Here is a 7,582-nt window from a genome sequence, read left to right as displayed (position 1 = left end):
GGGGTATACCCGAAAAATGAAAAAACCCAAACTTTGAAGGTCGATATCTCGGCTTCTATGGGAGCTATCTGGAAAATTCCAACGGTTTTGTCTTAGTTTCGTCATTCTGAATCCAACGAGACTATCCGCAAGGTCGTAGCTCTTACGATAGCCGAGATATGGCTTTTTTGATGCCCATTTTTGGCCTCAAAAACGGACGTCGAAAACGACTTTTTCAGGATTTTCAAAGTGCTTTCATTCCCTTAGTTCTGCTCGGATCCTGTTATAACCGGTGTTTTCGTAATCTAGGTGAGCCAAATAAGACGCTGGTATACTTAGTTTGATTTCGAAAAAAAATCAATTTTTGGTGAAAAATTCGATACGGGGGGGTATACCCGAAAAATGAAAAAAACCCAAACTTTGAAGGTCGATATCTCGGCTTCTATGGGAGCTATCGGGAAAATTCCAACGGTTTTGTCTTAGTTTCGTCATTCTGAATCCAACGAGACCATCCGCAAGGTCGTAGCTCTTACGATAGCTGAGATATGGCATTTTTGATGCCCATTTTTGGCCTCAAAAACGGACGTCGAAAACGACTTTTTCAGGATTTTCAAAGTGCTCTCATTCCCTTAGTTCTGCTCGGATCCTGTTATAACCCGGTGTTTTCGTAATCTAGGTTATCCAAATAAGACGCTGGTATACTTAGTTTGATTTCGAAAAAAATCAATTTTTGGTAAAAAAATTTGATACGGGGGGGTATAACCGAAAAATGAAAAAAACCCAAACTTTGAAGGTCGATATCTCGGCTTCTATGGGAGCTATCGGGAAAATTCTAACGGTTTTGTCTTAGTTTCGTCATTCTGAATCCAACGAGACCATCCGCAAGGTCGTAGCTCTTACGATAGCCGAGATATGGCATTTTTGATGCCCATTGTTGGCCTCAAAAACGGACGTCGAAAAATTCGATACGGGGGGGTATACCCGAAAAATGAAAAAAACTGAAACTTTGAAGGTCGATATCTCGGCTTCTATGGGAGCTATCGGGAAAATTCCAACGGTCTTGTCTTAGTTTCGTCATTCTAAATCCAACGAGACCATCCGCAAGGTCGTAGCTCTTACGATAGCCGAGATATGGCATTTTTGATGCCCATTGTTGGCCTCAAAAACGGACGTCGAAAAATTCGATACGGGGGGGTATACCCGAAAAATGAAAAAACCCCAAACTTTGAAGGTCGATATCTCGGCTTCTATGGGAGCTATCGGAAAAATTCCAACGGTTTTTTCTTAGTTTCGTCATTCTGAACCCAACGAGACCATCCGCAAGGTCGTAGCTCTTACGATAGCCGAGATATGGCATTTTTGATGCCCATTTTTGGCCTCAAAAACGGACGTCGAAAACGACTTTTTCAGGATTTTCAAAGTGCTCTCATTCCCTTAGTTCTGCTCGGATCCTGTTATAACCCGGTGTTTTCGTAATCTAGGTGATCCAAATAAGACGCTGGTATACTTAGTTTGATTTCGAAAAAAATCAATTTTTGGTGAAAAATTCGATACGGGGGGGTATACCCGAAAAATGAAAAAACCCAAACTTTGAAGGTCGATATCTCGGCTTCTATGGGAGCTATCGGGAAAATTCCAACGGTTTTGTCTTAGTTTCGTCATTCTAAATCCAACGAGACCATCCGCAAGGTCGTAGCTTTTACGATAGCCGAGATATGGCATTTTTGATGCCCATTGTTGGCCTCAAAAACGGACGTCGAAAACGACTTTTTCAGGATTTTCAAAGTGCTCTCATTCCCTTAGTTCTGCTCGGATCCTGTTATAAACCCGGTGTTTTCGTAATCTAGGTGATCCAAATAAGACGCTGGTATACTTAATTTGATTTCGAAAAAAATCAATTTTTGGTGAAAAATTCGATAACGGGGGGGTATACCCGAAAAATGAAAAAAACCCAAACTTTGAAGGTCGATATCTCGGCTTCTATGGGAGCTATCGGGAAAATTCCAACGGTTTTGTATTAGTTTCGTCATTCTGAATCCAACGAGACTATCCGCAAGGTCGTAGCTCTTACGATAGCCGAGATATGGCATTTTTGATGCCCATTTTTTGGCCTCAAAAACGGACGTCGAAAACGACTTTTTCAGGATTTTCAAAGTGCTCTCATTCCCTTAGTTCTGCTCGGATCCTGTTATAACCCGGTGTTTTCGTAATCTAGGACTCTCACGAGATGTGTCTTAGTTTGATTTCGAAAAAAATCAATTTTTGGTGAAAAATTCGATACGGGGGGGTATACCCGAAAAATGAAAAAACCCAAACTTTGAAGGTCGATATCTCGGCTTCTATGGGAGCTATCGGGAAAATTCCAACGGTTTTGTCTTAGTTTCGTCATTCTAAATCCAACGAGACCATCCGCAAGGTCGTAGCTCTTACGATAGCCGAGATATGGCATTTTTGATGCCATTGTTGGCCTCAAAAACGGACGTCGAAAACGACTTTTTCAGGATTTTCAAAGTGCTCTCATTCCCTTAGTTCTGCTCGGATCCTGTTATAACCCGGTGTTTTCGTAATCTAGGTGATCCAAATAAGACGCTGGTATACTTAGTTTGATTTCGAAAAAAATCAATTTTTGGTGAAAAAATTCGATACGGGGGGGTATACCCGAAAAATGAAAAAACCCAAACTTTGAAGGTCGATATCTCGGCTTCTATGGGAGCTATCGGGAAAATTCCAACGGTTTTGTATTAGTTTCGTCATTCTGAATCCAACGAGACCATCCGCAAGGTCGTAGCTCTTACGATAGCCGAGATATGGCATTTTTGATGCCCATTTTTGGCCTCAAAAACGGACGTCGAAAACGACTTTTTCAGGATTTTCAAAGTGCTCTCATTCCCTTAGTTCTGCTCGGATCCTGTTATAACCCGGTGTTTTCGTAATCTAGGTGATCCAAATAAGACGCTGGTATACTTAGTTTGATTTCGAAAAAAATCAATTTTTGGTGAAAAATTCGATACGGGGGGGTATACCCGAAAAATGAAAAAACCCAAACTTTGAAGGTCGATATCTCGGCTTCTATGGGAGCTATCGGAAAAATTCCAACGGTTTTTTCTTAGTTTCGTCATTCTGAACCCAACGAGACCATCCGCAAGGTCGTAGCTCTTACGATAGCCGAGATATGGCATTTTTGATGCCCATTTTTGGCCTCAAAAACGGACGTCGAAAACGACTTTTTCAGGATTTTCAAAGTGCTCTCATTCCCTTAGTTCTGCTCGGATCCTGTTATAACCCGGTGTTTTCGTAATCTAGGTGATCCAAATAAGACGCTGGTATACTTAGTTTGATTTCGAAAAAAATCAATTTTTGGTGAAAAATTCGATACGGGGGGGTATACCCGAAAAATGAAAAAACCCAAACTTTGAAGGTCGATATCTCGGCTTCTATGGGAGCTATCGGGAAAATTCCAACGGTTTTGTCTTAGTTTCGTCATTCTAAATCCAACGAGACCATCCGCAAGGTCGTAGCTTTTACGATAGCCGAGATATGGCATTTTTGATGCCCATTGTTGGCCTCAAAAACGGACGTCGAAAACGACTTTTTCAGGATTTTCAAAGTGCTCTCATTCCCTTAGTTCTGCTCGGATCCTGTTATAACCCGGTGTTTTCGTAATCTAGGTGATCCAAATAAGACGCTGGTATACTTAGTTTGATTTCGAAAAAAATCAATTTTTGGTGAAAAATTCGATACGGGGGGGTATACCCGAAAAATGAAAAAACCCAAACTTTGAAGGTCGATATCTCGGCTTCTATGGGAGCTATCGGGAAAATTCCAACGGTTTTGTCTTAGTTTCGTCATTCTAATCCAACGAGACCATCCGCAAGGTCGTAGCTTTTACGATAGCCGAGATATGGCATTTTTGATGCCCATTGTTGGCCTCAAAAACGGACGTCGAAAACGACTTTTTCAGGATTTTCAAAGTGCTCTCATTCCCTTAGTTCTGCTCGGATCCTGTTATAACCCGGTGTTTTCGTAATCTAGGTGATCCAAATAAGACGCTGGTATACTTAGTTTGATTTCGAAAAAAATCAATTTTTGGTGAAAAATTCGATACGGGGGGGTATACCCGAAAAATGAAAAAAACCCAAACTTTGAAGGTCGATATCTCGGCTTCTATGGGAGCTATCGGGAAAATTCCAACGGTTTTGTATTAGTTTCGTCATTCTGAATCCAACGAGACTATCCGCAAGGTCGTAGCTCTTACGATAGCCGAGATATGGCATTTTTGATGCCCATTTTTGGCCTCAAAAACGGACGTCGAAAACGACTTTTTCAGGATTTTCAAAGTGCTCTCATTCCCTTAGTTTTGCTCGGATCCTGTTATAACCCGGTGTTTTCGTAATCTAGGTGATCCAAATAAGACGCTGGTATACTTAGTTTGATTTCGAAAAAAATCAATTTTTGGTGAAAAATTCGATACGGGGGGGTATACCCGAAAAATGAAAAAACCCAAACTTTGAAGGTCGATATCTCGGCTTCTATGGGAGCTATCGGGAAAATTCCAACGGTTTTGTATTAGTTTCGTCATTCTGAATCCAACGAGACCATCCGCAAGGTCGTAGCTCTCACGATAGCCGAGATATGGCATTTTTGATGCCCATTTTTGGCCTCAAAAACGGACGTCGAAAACGACTTTTTCAGGATTTTCAAAGTGCTCTCATTCCCTTAGTTCTGCTCGGATCCTGTTATAACCCGGTGTTTTCGTAATCTAGGTGATCCAAATAAGACGCTGGTATACTTAGTTTGATTTCGAAAAAAATCAATTTTTGGTGAAAAATTCGATACGGGGGGGTATACCCGAAAAATGAAAAAACCCAAACTTTGAAGGTCGATATCTCGGCTTCTATGGGAGCTATCGGGAAAATTCCAACGGTTTTGTCTTAGTTTCGTCATTCTAAATCCAACGAGACCATCCGCAAGGTCGTAGCTTTTACGATAGCCGAGATATGGCATTTTTGATGCCCATTGTTGGCCTCAAAAACGGACGTCGAAAACGACTTTTTCAGGATTTTCAAAGTGCTCTCATTCCCTTAGTTCTGCTCGGATCCTGTTATAACCCGGTGTTTTCGTAATCTAGGTGATCCAAATAAGACGCTGGTATACTTAGTTTGATTTCGAAAAAAATCAATTTTTGGTGAAAAATTCGATACGGGGGGGTATACCCGAAAAATGAAAAAACCCAAACTTTGAAGGTCGATATCTCGGCTTCTATGGGAGCTATCCGGAAAATTCCAACGGTTTTGTCTTAGTTTCGTCATTCTAAATCCAACGAGACCATCCGCAAGGTCGTAGCTTTTACGATAGCCGAGATATGGCATTTTTGATGCCCATTGTTGGCCTCAAAAACGGACGTCGAAAACGACTTTTTCAGGATTTTCAAAGTGCTCTCATTCCCTTAGTTCTGCTCGGATCCTGTTATAACCCGGTGTTTTCGTAATCTAGGTGATCCAAATAAGACGCTGGTATACTTAGTTTGATTTCGAAAAAAATCAATTTTTGGTGAAAAATTCGATACGGGGGGGTATACCCGAAAAATGAAAAAACTCAAACTTTGAAGGTCGATATCTCGGCTTCTATGGGAGCTATCGGGAAAATTCCAACGGTTTTGTATTAGTTTCGTCATTCTGAATCCAACGAGACTATCCGCAAGGTCGTAGCTCTTACGATAGCCGAGATATGGCATTTTTGATGCCCATTTTTGGCCTCAAAAACGGACGTCGAAAACGACTTTTTCAGGATTTTCAAAGTGCTCTCATTCCCTTAGTTCTGCTCGGATCCTGTTATAACCCGGTGTTTTCGTAATCTAGGTGATCCAAATAAGACGCTGGTATACTTAGTTTGATTTCGAAAAAAATCAATTTTTGGTGAAAAATTCGATACGGGGGGGTATACCCGAAAAATGAAAAAACCCAAACTTTGAAGGTCGATATCTCGGCTTCTATGGGAGCTATCGGGAAAATTCCAACGGTTTTGTATTAGTTTCGTCATTCTGAATCCAACGAGACCATCCGCAAGGTCGTAGCTCTCACGATAGCCGAGATATGGCATTTTTGATGCCCATTTTTGGCCTCAAAAACGGACGTCGAAAACGACTTTTTCAGGATTTTCAAAGTGCTCTCATTCCCTTAGTTCTGCTCGGATCCTGTTATAACCCGGTGTTTTCGTAATCTAGGTGATCCAAATAAGACGCTGGTATACTTAGTTTGATTTCGAAAAAAATCAATTTTTGGTGAAAAATTCGATACGGGGGGTATACCCGAAAAATGAAAAAACCCAAACTTTGAAGGTCGATATCTCGGCTTCTATGGGAGCTATCGGAAAAATTCCAACGGTTTTTTCTTAGTTTCGTCATTCTGAATCCAACGAGACCATCCGCAAGGTCGTAGCTCTTACGATAGCCGAGATATGGCATTTTTGATGCCCATTTTTGGCCTCAAAAACGGACGTCGAAAACGACTTTTTCAGGATTTTCAAAGTGCTCTCATTCCCTTAGTTCTGCTCGGATCCTGTTATAACCCGGTGTTTTCGTAATCTAGGTGATCCAAATAAGAAGCTGGTGTACTTAGTTTGATTTCGAAAAAAAATCAATTTTTGGTGAAAAATTCGATACGGGGGGGTATACCCGAAAAATGAAAAAACCCAAACTTTGAAGGTCGATATCTCGGCTTCTATGGGAGCTATCGGGAAAATTCCAACGGTTTTGTCTTAGTTTCGTCATTCTAAATCCAACGAGACCATCCGCAAGGTCGTAGCTCTTACGATAGCCGAGATATGGCATTTTTGATGCCCATTGTTGGCCTCAAAAACGGACGTCGAAAACGACTTTTTCAGGATTTTCAAAGTGCTCTCATTCCCTTAGTTCTGCTCGGATCCTGTTATAACCCGGTGTTTTCGTAATCTAGGTGATCCAAATAAGACGCTGGTATACTTAGTTTGATTTCGAAAAAAATCAATTTTTGGTGAAAAATTCGATAGGGGGGGGTATACCCGAAAAATGAAAAAACTGAAACTTTGAAGGTCGATATCTCGGCTTCTATGGGAGCTATCGGGAAAATTCCAACGGTTTTGTCTTAGTTTCGTCATTCTAAATCCAACGAGACCATCCGCAAGGTCGTAGCTCTTACGATAGCCGAGATATGGCATTTTTGATGCCCATTTTTGGCCTCAAAAACGGACGTCGAAAACGACTTTTTCGGGATTTTCAATGTGCTCTCATTCCCTTAGTTCTGCTCGGATCCTGTTATAACCCGGTGTTTTCGTAATCTAGGTGATCCAAATAAGACGCTGGTATACTTAGTTTGATTTCGAAAAAAATCAATTTTTGGTGAAAAATTCGATACGGGGGGGTATACCCGAAAAATGAAAAAACCCAAACTTTGAAGGTCGATTTCTCGGCTTCTATGGGAGCTATCGGGAAAATTCCAACGGTTTTGTCTTAGTTTCGTCATTCTAAATCCAACGAGACCATCCGCAAGGTCGTAGCTCTTACGATAGCCGAGATATGGCATTTTGGATGCCCATTTTTGGCCTCAAAAACGGACGTCGAAAACGA

This window comes from Anthonomus grandis, unplaced genomic scaffold, assembly GCF_022605725.1.
Source record: "Anthonomus grandis grandis unplaced genomic scaffold, icAntGran1.3 ctg00000525.1, whole genome shotgun sequence".
Taxonomy (NCBI): domain Eukaryota; kingdom Metazoa; phylum Arthropoda; class Insecta; order Coleoptera; family Curculionidae; genus Anthonomus; species Anthonomus grandis.
The sequence above is the reverse complement of the archived record's forward strand: the minus strand, read 5'-3'. Positions refer to the sequence as shown.